Source organism: Camelus dromedarius, chromosome 33, assembly GCF_036321535.1.
Source record: "Camelus dromedarius isolate mCamDro1 chromosome 33, mCamDro1.pat, whole genome shotgun sequence".
NCBI classification, from domain to species: Eukaryota; Metazoa; Chordata; class Mammalia; order Artiodactyla; family Camelidae; genus Camelus; species Camelus dromedarius.
The window spans coordinates 17,988,008-18,007,174 of NC_087468.1; the positions used below are offsets into that span (position 1 = coordinate 17,988,008).

General features: G+C 47.6%; 1 protein-coding gene across 5 annotated transcripts in view; it reads right to left on the reverse strand.

The window, feature by feature from the left end:
• CTNNA2 (catenin alpha 2) overlaps window positions 1–19,167 on the reverse strand; it is a 944,650-nt gene that overhangs the window by 540,549 nt on the left and 384,934 nt on the right. The gene's annotated exons all lie outside the window — the stretch shown is intronic.

The following is a 19,167-nucleotide window of genomic DNA, read 5'->3' on the forward strand; positions in this document are numbered from 1 at the left end:
CCCTCCACAGCCGAGGGTCTCGGGACCTCCCTCCCCTCCCCTCTGAGCAGCGCTGCACGCCACAGTGACTCGACGGCCAGCGCTGCCCCTCGGCCTCCAGAACCCTCTCCCTGACAGACTCCCTGGGGCAACGGGAGTGCCTTGTCATCTAAGGTCAAGGCCAGTACACAGCACTTCACTGGTGCCCCCGAAGGGTCGATGAATAAATTAGTGATTTCTTTAACACTGAATGTGAACACTGCTCCTCCACAAGGCGGAAGTTTTCTGTGGCCACAAAATTCTCACCTTTTCTTTCTTAACCAACACAATCTCTTTTCATTAAAAATAAGGGGGGGGGGCAGGCAGGAGGTATGAAATCCCCAACGTGCTTGCTGTTGGCGGAGACTTCCGGATGCTAAAATGACTCTGAATTGCTGAGGGGCGCCATCCTGCGCTTTCCCCAGCAGGAGCCCATCCACTGAGGCAGATACGGGTTCTGTGGACACGGATCAGCACAGATGGAGGTTAGTCTTTCCCGATACGGCTCTCTCACCCCTTCTGTTTTTCTTCCGGCTGTCTGATGCCATCAGACGAGGGGTCTGAGAATCAGACAGAGCTCACACTGAATGCGTACTTCCATTCAGCCAAGGCAGCAGTTTGGTTAGCAAAGTCGCCTAACCGCCTTCAACCCTGCAGTGCTGAGCGCTCATAAAAACTGCTCAGTTAGGCGTGATGCGAATTACCATCCTTGCTTCACAGACAAGAACATTGAGGAACAGAGGGTTACTCGGCCAGTGTCCTGCAGCCAGTGAACGCGGGAGCCAGCAGGCAAACTCAAGTCTCCCGATTCGCCATCTTTTACTTTCTTGACCACATCACACTGTGTGAGCTCCACGGAGGCACTCGTTCCTCCCCCTCCTCTCGAGTATGGATGATGGAGAATCAGCCATGATGTGGGGCGGCGAGCGTCCCTGACAGAGCGCACTTCAGGGTGACAGCTCTCAAGGTGTCAGGACCAGCTTCCTGACGACTCTGTTCCTTGATGCAGCGGCTGCAAATGAGCCCGGCTTATTGCCACGTCTATTCCTGAGAGTGATTAAAGCTGAAGCTCTTTCTGTTTCAATTAGAACGTTGGGCTGGTTTAATTTCAAGCACAAAGAGAACAGGTAGACAAACAGACTTAAAGAAACGGGTATTGTGGGATTTCAGGGCGGCATAAAACATGCTTTTTCACAGCACACAGGGAAGCGTTAGGTAGCAAGACAAGTGGGGGCACTGGGCAGATAAGGTGGAGGAGAGGGAGGATGGTCTGGAAGATGGCAGGATGCCTGCCTTCAGCATAGAGGGGCTTCACCTCCTCTAAAGGAGTGCCAGCAGGAAACCAGTTAGAGCCTGGCAGCCACGACAGGTGGCAGCAACAAGGACCTCACCAAACATGACGCAACGCTCACTGTAATACAATGAGCATTGCGGTTTAGGACCCCCTCCATGGGTTTTTCTGTGTGCACCACGGGTAAGGACATGGGCAGAGGGGCCAGACATGATGACGCATTCCAGGGACAAGAGCCATCAATCAATCAAAAGACCACCTCTAAGCGAGGGTATAAGAGGAGGGGCAAACAAAGACCACTGGTTTCTCCCCCCTCGGATCAGCCCGCCTCCCGTCCTTGGAGGTGCACTTTCCCTTTGCTAAACAAATTCCTTAAACTCTTTCGCTATGCGACGCTCCATCTCCCGTCTGAATTCTTCTCTCTCAGGTATGAGAAGAACTGGGGTATTTTCCCTTCTCCTTTTTGGGGTAACAGAGGGAAACTCAGGCATTAAAAAGGTGTGAGAATGAAAAAAAATGAATTGATTATTTGTTATAAACCAGCGAGAAAGCATGCTGTTAGTGTCCATCCATTACACACTGCTTATAAAAATTAAATACACACCCAGACGGTAGGATAGTTGATTGATTTCTTGAACAGCTTTTGGTCCAGACAGGTGAAGGACAGTTAAAAAAAAAAAAAAAAAAAACTCCTTCCTAGGAACACTTTGGAAGACCCCACACCCGGGGTTTCTAGATGCCTCCTCTTACCATTGCAGCCCTGTCTTTCAGAGATTCTCAGCATGAGCAGCATGTCCATGTTTGCTGAATAATTTGATGTCAGTCGAAGATAATTCCAAAGCTGTTATCTCATTCAGTGCATCTATTTGCAGAAAGGGGCACTCTGAAGTCAGACAGAGTCTGCAATTTTTTTCTTTTCATCACCGTTGACCAGTATTTATGAAAGAGACGGAGAAAGAGTGGGAGAAGGAAAGAGAGAAAGAGAATGAGAGACTGGCTCTGTGTCTTCGTAATGTGCTTAAGTTAGAAAGAACCCGCAGGGCACAGTCTGGGTGTCATTAAGGCAAGCTGGTCTTCTAAGGTGACTTAGAGCTTGGTCCATTCACTATGGTTCTAGGTCTTCGGGGAGGAGCATATGATATTTAATGATATATGACAGCACTTTGAAAAACATAAAAAGTTACATAAGCATAAGGCTTTATGATAGGAAATATATGTCTCAAGAGACAAGGACGAAAGCTTTAAAAAATGGGAGATCACAGAATGAAATACTTTTATGAGAGCTCTCCCCTTCCCCATTCACAGCGCCCCTCCAGAACCACGCCCTCTACCGATCCAGAACGAAAGACACCTGCTTACGTCCCTCCCGTAGCTTCTCCTTACACACTTTTATTATCCTATTACAGGAACTATCAGAGAATTGATCACTAGAAGAATTAATTACCGACAAACATAATGAGTGCAGTGATTTACTAAAAGTCCTAACTAGTTATAAACAAATCTGCGTTGAAAAATAATAATAGGGGGGGCAGAGCACATGCTTAACATGCACAAGGTCTTGGATTCAATCCCCAGTATCTTCACTTAAAAACAAAAATGAAATACTAAAAAAAAGTTTTAAACATTATTAAAAAATAATAATGGTATATAGTGATTTTGTATATAACCTGATAGACACTTGCCCTCTTCTGTGACGACCATTTCTAGACTTGGGTTCTAGTCTTATGTCTTAAATCCTCATTGGACTTTAAGCAAGTCATTTCTCCTTGCTGCGCTTCACGTATCTCCTCTGGAGACAAAGAGATTGTACTGGACGGTACTGACCTGTGATCAGATGCTACTTCAGGAACAGCCAGCAGAAAGATTCTTTTCTAGAGGTAACACTTATGAAGTCCCAGTCACTTTTGGCTTTGACTCTGATGGGCAAATGGGATGCTGGATGCCAGCACCTGGACAACAGCTTGTGAATGTAACACAGGGGAAAATGTCTGACCCATCTCCCTCAAATTCCACGTCAGGGGGACCATTTCAGTTCGGTAGAAAGCCTGGGCAGGTGGCATGGGGTGGAAGAGGAGAACACTGAGACGAAGCAGAACCCCACGCCCCATGCCCCTCAGGTGCAAAGGCCCCTCTGTGTGCCCCGCCTCATGTGTGCAGGAAAGGTGAAGTGCCTCAAATCTCCCTGAGTCACAAAACAGCAGGCTCAAGCATCTAATGATGAAGATGACAGAGTCACAGAACCTCTCAGCACCTGACGACACTCCTGAGCTGCTTTACAGACACTGTAACCACCACCGGAGGGGAAAGGCTGACTCGTGACGGCCAGACAGCAGCCACGATGCAAACTGCTGCAGCCTGCAGGACTGAGTCTGCGGCCAGCACAGTTCCAAGAACTGGCCTTGGGAGAACGGAATCAACGATTTTGCTCATAATAATCTACATCTTTGTGGACATCAAAATAATTGCAGCTTTCTCTGTCCGTATATGAAAGTGCACGGCTAAACTGGCAGCAAAGGGGTGCTCTAGACCCACGTTGACATCTTCCACGTCAGCGTGAAGAAGTTACAGGAGACGGACCTTCACCCCAACCCCACAGAAAAGGAATGACGTCTGAGAAGTGGGGATCTGTAAGCAGCTCTGTTGCCTCTTTCCTGTTTGTCTATTTCTGTTCCCCTTAAACCTTAATTATAAAAACGGGATCACCAGCTAACCTTTAACCTAACTCCTGACTTATGCTGTATTGTATACACAATGCCTTGCCTAACCTGTTGTTTCATTTTTTGGAGTAAAAGGAGTAAGAAGGAAGAATTAAGGAGTTAAATAATGACTGACTCTCCACTCCCAGCATCCCCCTTAGCAAGTGTGCAGGGGGACCATGCAGGCAAGACAGCATCCCATTGCAGGCAGGTGTCGTAGGCAGGACAGCACCCAAAGGAAGAGGAGGAGAAGTCAGCAGGTCTGTCTGCCGGGGGAAAATGCTGGAGAACCTGACCTCCTACCTTGCTGATTGACTCCCTGTCTTCCCTCTGAAAACTGCCGTGGCTGAGCAGAATCTTAGAAGCTGGTCTCGGGACATGAGTCCGCCTTCTCCCCAGATTGCAGGCTTTCTGACTAAAGCCACTTCCCTTTCTACCAGCCTTTGCCTCTCAATTACTGGCTTTTGAGCAGCGAGCAGCCAAGCCTGAGTTTGGTAGCAACGTGGCAGTAGACCTGTTTCAGGAGCCAAGGCGACCAAAGCTGCTCTGCAGGCAGCGCCCTGAAGGCTTGGGTTTTACATCTGAACTGCTGAGGAAGAAAGAGAGAGAAAGCAGATTCATGTAAGCACAGGGCTATGCTGGAGAACTGACCATGGGGACCTGCTAGCTTGGGGATGGCTTAGAAAGACATTTACAAATTGGGAGTGCGTAACGCTCAGTTAGAAGTTACCTGCAATTTTGCAATATAACTTCCTCTTTTCTCCTCTAAGCCTTCAGTAAGGAGTGATACACTCACGCTTTGACCAAGTTTGATTGCTAGTGCTTTGGATTGCTGGTTTATGGAAATCATAAAGTGGGTTAAAATTCAAATCTGGATCTGAACGTGCCAGCAGAGATAACCTTGAGAATATAAACCACCAGGAGATTACAAGATCTCTTTGAGGGTGATTTAGACTTTCAAGGAGCATGGAACAGGAAGACCATCTACTCTCATAAGGCCAAGAAATCTCCAGTGCTCATTTATTTTATCCATTTTCATGAGTGGCAGGTAAAGAAAGAATGTGCTGAAATTTATGAAAACTTTGTGAGACTTCCGTATCATAAGCTAGGACACGGACCAGCAAACTACAAACTTGGCCTTGATTTGATCTTGCAAATAAAGTTTTATTGGAACACAGCTGTGGGCGTCCACCTACAGACCGAAGGCTGCTTTCAGGCTGCAGCTGCTGTGCCAGAGACCAAATGGTCCGTGATGCTAAACATGTTTACTGTCTAACCCTTTACAGAAAAATGTTCCTTGACTCCCGGGACAGGAAGCTACTTTGGTGAGAAAATGCCTTTGACAGCCTGACTCGAGTCTCAGAAAAGGGAGACCCTTCTTCCAAGAGGCGGCAAGACGCTGCTCAGTAAGATTAGCCTCTGTAATTAGCACAGTTCTTCTTCATCTGCTCCAAACGAATCATTAACATGACAAAACGCATTCCAAAGAGGAACGCGTGTGGCAATGGGAGGGGCTTTCGAACTGGAAACCAACTGCTGGTTTCCTCCCATCACAACCCCCGTCTGTTCATCAAACATGAACAAAGCACCTTCTCTCTGCCCGGCGCCAAGTCAGGCAGTGAGAGCCCAGAGGTCAATGAGACCCTGCCTGCCTCTGAAAATCTCACCGCTGGAATGCAGCACGCCGGTTACAGTGACAGGGACCTGTGTAAGATACACCTGCTCCAGGCATTTCCTCAGCGTCCAGGCCTCGCCCCACTCTGGGAAACATAAATGTGGCTGTTTCAGTTGGACTCAAATACTCCATCATCTGTGGCCAACCCCATGGTCCGTCTTACCCAAACATAGCACTTCTGCGCGGAGCAGGTAAAGATCATGCTAACCACATCTTCAAACACTTTAAAATGAAAACAATGAACGGGTTTTTTTCCTAATAATTATTTTTAAGAATGAAATAATGCCATTTGCAGCAACATGAATGGACCTAGAGATTATCACACTAAGTGAAGTAAGTCAGATAAAGAAAGACAAATATTAAGTGATATTGTTTATATGTGGACTCTACAAAAAAAAGACACAAATGAACTTATTTACAAAACAGAAAGAGACTCACAGACATAGAAAACAAACTTATGGATACCAAAGGGCCAAGGAGGGGAGGGATAAACTGGGAATTTGGGCTTAACAGATACACACTGCTATATATAAGACAGATAAATAAAGACCTATGATATAGCACAGGGAATGATATTTAGTATCTTGTAAAAACCTATCATGGAAAAGAATCTGAAAAAGAATATATATATATACACACACACACACACACATACACACACATATATAAAACTGAATCATTTTGTTGTACACCTGAAACACTGTAAATCAACTGTACTTCAAAAAAAGTTTTTAAATAAAATAAATAAGACAATTATTTTTAGCACCTAACACAGAGCCTGGAACATCGTAACAGCTGAGTCAATACTTGCTGAAGGCATACGTGGGGACAGGAAGGAGGCATGCTGCAGGACCACACCGCTCACATGCAGCTACCGAGGATGCAGGCTCGATGGCAACCAACCAGTTAAAACAAAACAACAGGAAGTCAGAATCGCTCCATATCTGGGCAGGAAAACGGGCCTGGGAAGGTGTGGTGACTGCCGCACGTCGCCCACCTAGACACCGGCTGAACGAGCCCTGGCAGCCGGTGCTGGGTTTATAGCTGGTTCTCTTTGCGCTGCGCTAGTGCTTCCAACTGCTTTGGTTGCAGCCCGCATGCTGTGAAGTGGAGGCTCGGGCATGGATGGTGAAGGAGGTACAGGCAGCAAGAAACAGGCCAAGCTGGCGGGGAGCCAAGCCCCAGCTTCAACAAGAGCAACTCGTAAATTACCTGTTATGCGTCTGTATGTTTGGGCCCCGCCCACGACTTTGTTTGAAAAAGGAGAACAGAGCACAAGAAGTCTGTGAATGGTAGCACTGTATCATGCTCTGACTTTGACTGAAAATGCCTATCTGATTCTCTTGGTATTAGCCATGATATGAAGGTTTCTGCAACGTATTAAATTTCGTAAGGATTCTAGGGTTTTGTTTTTTTTTAATGGGCACAGACTTTTTCCTCTTGTGGGGTACAGGAGTGAGTCTGTAGGAGGTTTATTTCTCCTGTTTGGGATGGGGAGACTCCCCTTGTGAAAAGGCAGCAAACCCCATGTTCTTGATCCTGCAGTCTGATCTGTGGCAAGGATGACAGTGCTAACACTCCGCTTGAGCCTGTACCCCGATGAAGCCATTGATTCCACACTTGAAAATCTACACAAGGAGAGAAGCAATTCTGCAGCGACCGTGATGATCTGCAATTTCTTTGTGAATTTTGGGTGGGAGCAAAGATCCTTGAAGCGGTTGTGAAATGTATTCCTGCGACCAAGAGGGCATGCTAAAACAAAGCGGGAAGAATTTTCTTCACAAGGCTGCTTTATAAGACCATCTTGAGCACGTGTCACCATTTCAAAACTTCTGGGAATTACTGCACATTTAAAAATCACCTAACGCAGTTGGCCTCCAGGCTAGCTAACGAGGGTGGCTGAAGAGTAACCTTGAGCTCTGTCTCGTTCTCCTAAGAGGTGTCCTGGGAAGCGCAAGTCAGATTAAAATCAGAAAACCCCATGGCTCCCCGAGGGAATGTGTGAGAAGGGTGAGAAGAATCTCATTATCTGCTTCCATGAATCCCCACTGGTGGAAGAGAAGGGTGGGGAAATATTATTTCTCAGTGTTTGTCAGACACTGTGCAAAGAACGTGTCATTTACACGATCACATTTAGCTCTAGCAAAGGCTATGGGAGGGAGGGGCAGTTTGATAAATGAGTTAGTATACCTTGATGAGTCTAAGTCACTTGCTCAAGTTCATGCAACCTGCAAACTGACAAAGCCAGCATTTGAATCCAGGACTATTTCCAAAGTCGGTCCTCTGTAGCATCTCTTTTATCAAGCACTTCCAACTACCCAATGCAGAGAGCACGACTTAAGAAATTAAGCTGCAAAAAAATCTGCTCAGATGAGACTGTGTCTCCAATCCCTCTCACACACACACGTGCACACACACACGCACGTGCACACACACACACACACGTGCACACACACACACACACAAATCAACTGTGTGCAGCCCAGATCCTCCTTGGCTACGGTAGCTTCAAAACTGCTTAGGGTGAATGATACCTAAAATCAGGCAGAACCTCCTCACGTAGTAAACACGCACTTATTTTCTAGTTTGTTTCATTTATAACTTGCATGTGTGTGTGTGTGTGTGTGTGTGTGTGTGTGTGTGTGCATGTGCGAGCCTGTGCACCTTGGGAGTGCTGCTCAGTGCAAACACACAAGACAACTGCATTTCACAGTTGAGTCTTCAGGCAGCAATATTTTAGCAGAACGAACATCAAATCTTCCCAATGACTTGCGAGCTGTGAAAGACACTGCAGCTAACTCCAACTGTAAAAAACGCGTCGGCTCCAGAAGAGGAATGGAGCTCGGAAGGCCAAGTTTTAAAATGATGTCAGAGGGACGCAAAATAGGAGGCTGCAGTTTGCAGCATGAAATCATCGCTGAAGTCCCAGGTAGAGAGCCGGAGGTGTGAGGAGATCCAGGTCTCCTCTTCTGTTCCTTAGACTTGCAAGAGATCCTGCAGGGAAACGCGGCTGCAAGAGGGCCCAGCCCTGTCCTGGGACAAGGCTGTGATCACGTGGTTTCCCGCACCGCCTTCTTCGTTCAGTTGTCTAAGCTCTAGCACTCTGCAGGATGGAAGAAGACATCTTCCAGCCCACCCCAGTCGCCTTCTCCCGTGCACAGCCTGCAGATGGAGCTTTCGCTTTGGTTTGAAACAGAGGTGGCGCCCCCTGGCATTTTCATGTCTCTGAAAGCCTGGAGTATTTTCCAGGAGATCCTCCACTCTTAACGCCTCATCCTGCACAAAGTAAGTGGTCCATCACTGTCTGCTAAATACGGGGACTGACTGCAATCTCTACAGCGGCCGGTTACTGAGAGGCGATTTTGCAACAAGCATGGTGTCATTTACAAAGTCTCATGACAGCCCCGGAGATGGAGATACTGCTCGGTCCATTTTACAGGTGGTGAAGCTGGGTATGAAAGAGGGCCAGTGATGTGTCCAGAGACACCTGCAGCAGGGCTGGAGCTCACACCCAGGCACTCTGGCGGCAGAGCCTGCAGCTAACCGTGGAGGGAAGCTGATTCCAACAGCTCCGTCGCCCTTTCCAGGAATCAGGGTTCTCCTCGCACGCATGACTATTCACAGGAGACTGAAGAAGAGAAAGAGGAGTTGATGTGCAAGTGATGAAAAAAAAAAACCAAAAACCAGAGAACTGCTTCAGCAGCCGTCTACCAGCACTGCACCTCCCCTCCTCTTAATTAGCGGGGAGCGCCTGGGGAGAAGGTTAGCTTTCCAAAGAGTTGGTTCACGGAAAAGCTCGGGAAACTCATTACTCCTCACCGCGGGGGTTCAGCTTTCCCTCCCCAACCCTGCTTAGAAGCACAGTGGGGCGACCGTGGGAGAGATAAGGAAACATAAATAACAAGTGTGCTTTCTCACCGCCCTGGTCTCCACCACACCTCTCCTTCCCGAGGTGCTGGAGACGCGCAGAAGCCTCCTACCCAGACCGCGCAGTCAGGGCAAGTCGGAAGGACTCTGGTTCCCCATGTGTTCCTGGGACAGCAAGAAGGGGAGCAGGAACTTGACCTCCAGCTGTGTGTGGAAACGGGTCACAGAGCCCCACAGTCGCAAACGTCCCTGGGGGTTCCATCGAATTTTACAGCTTCTCCGGCTTCCTCAAGTGAATGCTTTTATGCCTCTTTTGAACCCTGCAAGTTAGTGAGTGGGTGTGCGGTTCTAGATTCCCGGGGTAAGAACCAAGAGCCTCCCAGCGTACAAGCGACTTGAACCCCTGCTCTGACTGTAAGTAGGGTGGTCCTTGCGCCATCTTTACCTCCTTCGATTTTAGTGGGAAGAGTTGGTGCACTGGTCCTTGTAGGATTCTGTTAGTGACCCTCTCCCCCGACTCCTGGCAGAGAATCATATGGACCCCCCACCCCGTGAATCTGATCTCTAATAAATGTCATTAAAGAAGGCTGATATAGACCCAAAGATTTTTACTAGAGACAGAAGACTGCCCGATCTCAAAGAGCTTTCAAAGGCATCTTCCTAAAGGCTTGGGAGAGGGAGGGAGGTCCTGTCTCCTTTCCCTAACACCCCCCAACCACACAGAGTAGGCAAGAGTGGAAACACGCCTCCAAGGCATATTTTGAAGAATACAGAAAAGTCGATCTCCCCCTAAGTCATTAGACTGAGACTCAGGAAACGTGGCTTTCCTTCTGGTTCTGCTACTAACCAGATTTAAGGCAAGCCATGTCACCTCATTCCCTGGTTCTTCCTACTGATAAAACACAGAGGTATTTATGATCCCTTCCAGTTAGAGTGGTTGGTAAAGACTTCATAGAACTGGAAAAGGAAAAGACTTGAAAAATGAAGCATAATTCATTTACAATCAGGATTGTCTCTCAGATATCCTTTGTCCTCACCACAATCCCTTTAAGCTCGATGTAACCACCCCCATTGTACAGAGTAGCGAAGTGAGGCTCAGAGAGATAAATGACAGGCTCAAATGAGATGTTAAACTGACATATGAATTCAGGATTCATGTGTCCCTGGCTCCACTGTTGAGGGACATGCTAGAGGAGAAAGGTTTGAATGGGGATTCCAGTGAGAACAGAGTGGGACAGTATAAGGAAGGTAAAAATGGAGAGGGGGTGATGAATGGGAACAGAGAATATTTTAAAGCAATTCACCAAGACGCCCTGAACTTTTCATAATTCTGATAACCAGAGTAGTGCCCATAAGGAGAACAGGCAGGATGTAAGATGCCCAGTTGCCAAGCCTCAGCACCCACGTCCATCCTGGAAACTCCACCATTAGACATTCCATCCCTGGGATCATCACTTGGCAACGCGGAAATTCGCACAGGCTGCAGCAGATGGAACTGAACCCAAAAGCGCCGTGGTGAAAACGAGCGTGGTCTCTGAGGCCTTGATTTGGAGCATGGCTCTCTTACGAATTAGCTGTTGGGTCCTCGACAGGTTACTTGACCTCTCTGTGCCTCAGTTCCCTCGTGCATTGTCTATCTCATAAGGATGTTGTGATGATTCTGAAATGATACGTGTAAAAGCTGGCACACCTTAGGCACTTAACCAATAGTATGAATGCCGACAGAACGGATCTGGAACACTTCTTGCAAATAGCACATTGCTATGGTCTGACAGTTTGTGTCCACCCTAAATTCATGTTGAAATCCTAACCACCAATGATGACAGTTTTAGGAGGTAGGCCTTGGGAGGTATTTAAGTCATGAGGTTGGAACTCTCACGAATGGGATTAGTGCCAAATACACGAGGCCCCAGGGAGACCCCAGGCCCTCCCCACCAAGTAGGGACACAGCGAGAAGGTGCCAGCTATGAACCAAGAAGGCGGCCCCTTCCAGAAGGCAACCACCTTGCTGGCTCCTTCATCTTACTTTCCAGCCTCCAGAACGTTGAGCGGTAAATTCTTGTTTGGAAGACGCCCACTCTGCGGTACTTTGTTACAGCAGCCCCAGTGGATTAAGAAACTATCCCAAGCTAAGATTCTCATTCCCAAAGTACATCCAGGTGAGACATCCAGGCTATATTGCTGACATGTTTGGCCTCTCCCCAAATCATAGCAATTACATATAGTCAGAAACATTTTTTCAGTCTGTAATTAAACATATATTAGCCACCTTCAACATCACCTGTGAGGCCACTGTGTTTAAAAAGTGATGAGTAACAGACACATAATAGAGAAATGTTTGAAGTGCAGGTGATCATGGAAGCTTGTCTAGAGGACATGAATGTTCATGGGTACGATTTTTTTGTATGATGTAACCACAGTTTCACTGTAACACATAGCCCTCGTTTATGGAGCTCACTATAAAAAAAATGAAATATCTCAATATTGTATTTCCCCCCAGATGCCCTGCCACCTGAACTAGTTTGAAAGCCACTGCTCTAAAAACTGCCTCATTCTTTAGCTGTCCTTGCTAAGATGAAATAAACAAACATACTGATAAATCTGAGCTGTTGGGATTTATTTCTAAAAACATAAGATGAACAAATAAATTGAGCAGGCAGGTGGCCTATTAATAAAATGTTTTAAATCCGTAAGTAGAACAACTCTTTCTTTTTCAAAGCCAACCTGTGGCTTTAGCTTTCTAGAGTTTTCTCTTCCCTCAGCAGCCGTTGGATGCCCGTGCTGTCCACACCACTGAATGACAATGCCAGTGATTTCCACCATAGCAGGTGAGTGAAAAAAATGAAGCGCAGACATCGCTAGCTGCCAAGAAGTATTCTTAAGTGCTTTCTTCTTAAATATGTCTCTTTCAAGCTCACCATGACAAACTTCCATGCTGCAAATTCACTGGAGGAGACGGTGGTCTAGGGATTTAAAAGGCTTTCTCTTACTCAACATAACTAGTGCCTCTCCTATCCCCCTATGGCATTTGTATGAAATTTTAAAAAATGTGACCCTTCTAGATTGATGTAGCCCCTGTGTGTGCCCTCCATAGGGCATCTTGCACGGGGTACCCCTACACAGCTACATGCATACACAACTGTATGCAGCGGCCCTACGCATAGTGAGTCTGAGCTCCGTCCCAGAGACTCAAGGCCATCTCCAATCAAGCTCTGCCCAGTCTTCCCAGCATTACTTGCAACCCGCACCACTCACACCTACCAGGCAGCCCCCCGCGCCTGCCCACCACCACCTTCCTGGGCAGGGGCCTTATAATAAAGAGCAGGAGCTCTGGGATCAGATGCCCTGAGTTAAACACCGGCTTCACTTCCTGGTGGCTGCGTGATGCTCACCGGATTCCCAACCTCTCTTCCCCTCCTCTGTAACGTGGTGATGATGGCAGCCCCTGTCTCAAGAAGATCAAGTAAGAAAATGCAGGTAAAGCACTGACCCACCTGGCTGGCCTATAAAAAATGCACAGTAGATACTGCTACCAGTAGTCTCATCTTCTCCTTTGTCACAGCTATCCCTGACTTGCTCACGACCATCCACCCTTCCAAAATCCACAGGTCCTTTGAGGACCAGTCCCTTTCTCCACTAAGCTACTCTAGACTTTCCGATCACTTATGGCATGCACCCCATACAGTCAGCACTGAATTATCCTGTCTTACTATTTCCTAGTGACAAAGTCTGCAAGGAATATTAGTCCTATGAAATGCTCCTCCAAAAAGGTTACTATATTCAGAAAAGTTTGGAAGGATTGCACATTTTCTCTCTCCTCTTGGAGATCACAAAACACTTAAGCATAGTAAAGGCTCTGAAAAGTCCTGCAGTTTAAAAAAATATCTTTCAAACATTTTAAATCTCAATTTTCTCACCATTTTTAAGAAAAGAAACCTAGTTTAGTGTAAAATATATTGAGTCCAAAGAACTAATGTTTCATATCACACTTTGGCAAGTTCTGCCCTATTTTTGAATCCAGGGGAGCTGCTGGGTTCTTGGGGGTGGAGAGAGGGGTGATGTCCGAGTCTCACACTCTCATCCTTCCCCGGTTTTCCCAAAGCTGCCTTCCAGGGGCTCCCATGGAAGCTTAGGGACCTACTGAGCGCAGTTAGGAACCCATCAACACACCTTCTCTCACTGGAGCCCGGAAGGCACGAGGAGTTCTATCATCTTTATTTTACAGGTAAGAAAACTGCAGCTTCTGTGGTCGGGACTAAATAACCATACACCGACTGCAGTGTGGGCGGAAGCATTTCCAAATGCAGCGCTTCTCTGAGTCGCGCAGAATTCTTAAAATGTGCGATAAACACGGAATTCTACCTACCCTCTCGTCCTGGGTGACAGCTACAAGGTGAGAAAAGATGCAAAATGGAATCATAGCTTCAGCTTTTCTCTCTGCTGATAGAAAGGATGCCCTGATTATGGCCCCACATTTTCAAGGCACGGCGCCTAGTCCTTAGGTCCAAGGGAACCTGGGTGCCAGGCGAGGCTACGTTCTTGAATGGATTTGAGTGGAGTCTTCAAGAGTGGCATTGATTCTGGCATCCAGTGTCTCGGCAGGTGTTTCTCTTTGCCCCTGACAGCTCACAGAGGTCCGTCCCAGCTTCAAGATCAGGAATGGAATTGAGGAAAGGCAGGCGTGATTGTGTGGTTACGAGACAGTGAGATAAAGTGAAACCGACAAGACAAAGACGACTCTCCCTGAAAGGCCAGCACAGCTCTGCGCTTAGAGTCAACCCCAGCATGGCGTCTTCAAGACACACCTGAGCTGGTGGCATCGGGGGCAAGACAGCGATGGTGACAAGACTTCTCTTCACACAGACACGGCCGTCCCTGGTGGCACCAACACACTGATCACCACTAATCACCAGGAGATTTAAAACATGCTTCACCATGTAGCCCGAAGGAGTGGAGAACGTCTAACCAATGTGGAAACATTACTGATGAGGGAAACGCTGCCACGTGGGGACAAGCACCCCAGCGTGTGCAAAGAGACGCAGGCAGAAGGGGCAGTTAGCCCTGTGTGGTTAGATGCAGAAGTACAGGGAAAGGAGGCCAAACGGGGGTGCGCACCGGTCTGACGGGGCCTGACAGCCTCCTACAGGTAGAGGCACTGCAGGAGGAGGGTGGGGGCACAGCCCTGCAGAGACTGAGGCCAGGAGCACACACGGGGGCAGAGGAGCAGAGCTGGGATTAAACGGATACAGCGCAGCTCACTGGTCTGAGCATCCAAGCAAGAGCCCGGCTTTCCCTGTTTCTAGTGCAGAATTCTCCCCACTAAAGCCTCTACCCCTAACCCTAACCTGTCCATCCCTCTGTTCCTTGCCCCCCCCCACCCCCACCGCTTCTGATTGCACCCCCTGAGGTTCGGAATTAAGTGCTTCTGTGAAATCACCTCCCAGGGTTTCATGAAGAGTAATCGTGTACGTGTTTGACCTAGAGGCCGGGGAAATACTACAGACAATGATTCACAGCATCCATTTTCCACGTGGCCAAACTCACTTTGACGGAGCTTCCCTGAGACCTGACTAGGCCTGAGTCTCCCGTGACTCGGGCCAGGGCTTTAGTGGAATCGAAACTCCCACGGCTCTCAGCTTCAGACCACTCCCGGGGGCACCGCGCCCCGTACTCCCCAGACCAATGCCTAGGCACTGAAAGGTAGCTCTCAAGAGCGTTCCAGCTAGACAACTAGGGAGGTGATCCTAGGTGGGGAGACCTCAAATGCAAAGGATCAACCCACGGACTTCCCCACAAACACACACTACAAAGTCTGCCTGATGTAAAACAGACGAACAACAAGGTCCTACTGTACAGCACAGGGAGCTATGTTCAGTATCTTGTAATAGCCTATAATAAATAATAATATGAAATATATATATATATATGTGTGTGTGCGTACGTGTGCATAACTGAATCACTATGCTGTACACCAGAAATTAACACAACATTGTAAACCACCTATACTTCAATTTAAAAATGATTAATTAATTAATTAATTAATTAATTAAAAGTCTGTCTGAACCATGAAGCCACTTTGGAACAGGTTAGGGTTGTCACGAAGCACATTCAAAACCAACATCGTTCAAAGCCTTAACATTTCTGTGTGGGGTCAACAGCTTAGAAGTAAAGAGAGAGATGTTCACAAATGAGTAAATGCTGAGTTATTTAATGACGGAGAATCAGATGCTCAAAGCTTTAGAAGGTAAAAAAAATGAACAGTATCCTAAAATACAGTGGTTTTTAAACTAAAGCTGTAACAGTACGTTTTAGGTTTTTTTTCCAAATGAAATTGTATGTGGAGTCACAATATATAAGGCAGATGGCTGCAGAGACCAGAGCTGCCCTGGTATCACTGGGGAAGGACACTGAGGCTGTGTCCACCCGGCCTCTTCCGCATCCTTCATCCTCAAGGCACTTTCCCTTCACATCAGCGACCTGTGCAACTCAGACGGCAAACGGCTGGGCTCGTCCACCTCTCTCCCTTTACCATGGGCTGGAAAGTTAAGCATGCGATGCCCTGGCCTTCCACCCTGTCTCTGCCAGTTACTAGCCTGATCCCCAACAGAAAAATCACCTAAATCACCAGCTTCCATTTCTTCGCCTATAAAACATAGAGAAATAAAAATATATATATTTTTTACACTCCAAAGATTTGTTCAGAATCAAAGTAGATTTTTAAATGCCATTTTTTTTACACTCTAACATTGAGATAAATGTACAACGTTGTTGGCCACACAGTTAATTCAGAGCAACCTTCAAAGGGAAATAACAGAATGGTAAGCCTGAGTATTAGCATAGAAAGGGAGAGAGGAAGAAAAACTATCCTGAGGTTGGGCCACAACCTCAGAGGGGTACTTCATTTAGGGAACCTTCACTGAGTACTTGGCCGGCTGGAGGGGCAGTGATGACTAATGCCGAGGTCCACGGTGTGATGCAGACTCTGGGGACGAAGCACCACCACCGACTGACCGTCGACATCCTCTCTACACATAAACACACACGCAAAAGGAAGCTGTGTAAACAGGAAAAAGCTCAGACCAAGACAAGGAGCTCAGGCCAGGTGCAAAGGCAGGGCTTTGGCTACGGTCTTCTGGAATACGACATTTAGGTCCTCTCCGGAAGCGCCGTTCCCTTTCCGGCTGGAAGCACGCACCGTGAGCCCGGGTGGCAGCTGCCCACGTGCGGATGGGAGCATTGCGGGGACCTGCCGGAACCTCAGCTGGCACACCTACGTTAGCGGCCGACTCACCGCCTCTCCCCACCGCACACCCCTTCTCCCTTCAAGCTCTGCCGAGGTTCTCTTTCCACAATTTGCCACAAATGCCTCAGCAGGAAGGGAGCTGCAGTCAAGAGGGTCCCCACTGAGAATGAGCACTGCTCGTTTTCTTGGAGAACTCAAGCTCACCCGTCAGCCTCCCCTCACCCCCTGCCCATCCCCCCCAACCACCCCCACCCCACGGATTTGTGACCTTGAGCTTTAGGGAAACAGAAAGGCTTGTCTCTTTATCCCTATCTATTGCATTGATAATACAGTAATTATCACTCTGAAGGGAACGTTAATTGGGATGAAGTGGCTTGCGGCAGAGGCCAAACAGAACAAGGCAAAAACTATCAGAAACTGCAAACAGAAAGAGCTTTTTAAAATGCTGTCCCTAAATATTAAAAGAGTTAGCTCTATTAATTCTAGATTTCTGCAGTGATCGCTGTTTTGTTTGCTCGTTTGTTCTTCATCATCTCCCACCACCCCCAGCAGATATGAATTCACCTTTGCATCAAAGGCTCTTTGCATTGTCAGAAACAGCAAACACTCATTTAATGCCTTCAAACAGCGCTACAGACCAGTGTGCCGTGATACAGCTGTGTCTTGCTAATTATGTGATGCTTGTACATCAATATGACTGCAGAGAAATCATCTTTTTTGCCATTTCCCACAGTTCTCCAAAATATGTTCTTAAAGGAACTTCGGACACCCAGTTCTCTAAACTTAAAACTGCAGAGTCACTGCTGAGTTCCCTCCAGTTTTGCTCCCCACATCCACACCAGTGGCCACGAACCAAGGATTCTCCATCCATAAATATTCTAATATCCATCCTTATAATTTCCCCAGCCTTGGCCTTCTCCAGGCCCATGTCACCTCTCGCCTGGGTTACAGCAGTGCCCTACCTGCCTTGTGTCCCCAACGCACTCTACTCTAGACACTCTGCTGAGTTGAAATTTCTTAAGCTCCACTGTGAGCACGTTAGTGCATGAGGACAAATGTCCTGTGGTCTCTTTGCCCTCAGGAGACTTACATGACAAGCTGCAGATAACAAGATTGGTTTAACGAAAGTAAGCTACCAGAGAGCAGGGGCTTTGATTATGAACTGTGCTGGTCATGGTGCTAAAAGTATTTGTTGAAAGAATAAGTAAGTGAAAATGGATGAATAGTTGGATGTATAGATAGATGGATGGATGGATGGATGGATGGATGTGAGACAGAAGGAAATGGATGAATAGTTGGATATATAGATGGATGGATGGATGGATGGATGTGAGACAGGAGGGGAGGGGGCAGGGCACAACCACTGAAGGACAGTAATTGAGGACAAAACAAACTGGTGAGAACCAAGATGGCAGAAAGTTCAACTTCCAGTGGACCTTGAGCCTCATGGCGCACCCACAGGTGCCATGACAGGTGCTAGGCCGACCATAAAAGGTCAAAAAGTGGGGAGGGGACCAATGCCTGGAAATCCCTGCCTCTTCCTCAAGTAGTTAGAATAACCCTCCTACTTGTTAGCATATGCAGTTACCGAGCCCATGAAAGCTGACAGCCCTGTACCCTGTGGGCACCCTCTTGCCTTCTGAGATGGCCCGCCCTCTGTCCATGGAACGGGTATCTCTCTAAATAAACTTGCTTTCACTTTACCGTGCCTAGCTCTTGAATTCTTTCCTGCACGGGGCAAGAACCTGTTCTCCAGCAGCAGGTGGATGGTTGGGTTGGATCTGGATGAATAATATCCCCTTAAATGGCTTGTTCGCAGTATGAACTAGAGTAGCACACCTGAAAAAGCCAAGCACACGGCAAGCTTCATTCCATGTTCATCCCCTTCCCTTTTTTCTCTGTTGGTCTCCTTGTGCTAGTCCGTCCTCATCTCCCAACCATGAAAGGTCAGGGCAAGCCACGGAAAGCTCACGTATGCCCCCGGGGAAATCCAGCTACCTTTCAAAACCCCAGGCAAAGCCTTTGCCACACCACTGCCTTGGAGCCCGGGCTCCCGCAGCCAGAGGCTTTTACACAGATTTGCGACTGTGAAAGATCAAATCTTCCCAAAGTTTAAAATTCTGCAATGTTTCCAAAGAGGCAGCCACTGCACTTTTGGAGGAATTTTAATTGAAACTGTAGGCAAGGGGGGAATACTCCACTCTGAGTCTTGTTTGGGAGAGACGCCCGTGGCTGACCAGTTAGGTATCGACCGTGGTGGGAAGACCCTGGAGCAGAAGAGGCTGCCTGCAGGTGTCAGACGGGCGGGGGTGGGGCTCACAACAGGACAGGTGAGGCTACCCTGGGCATGCACCAGGATGACGTGGGGAAGGGATGA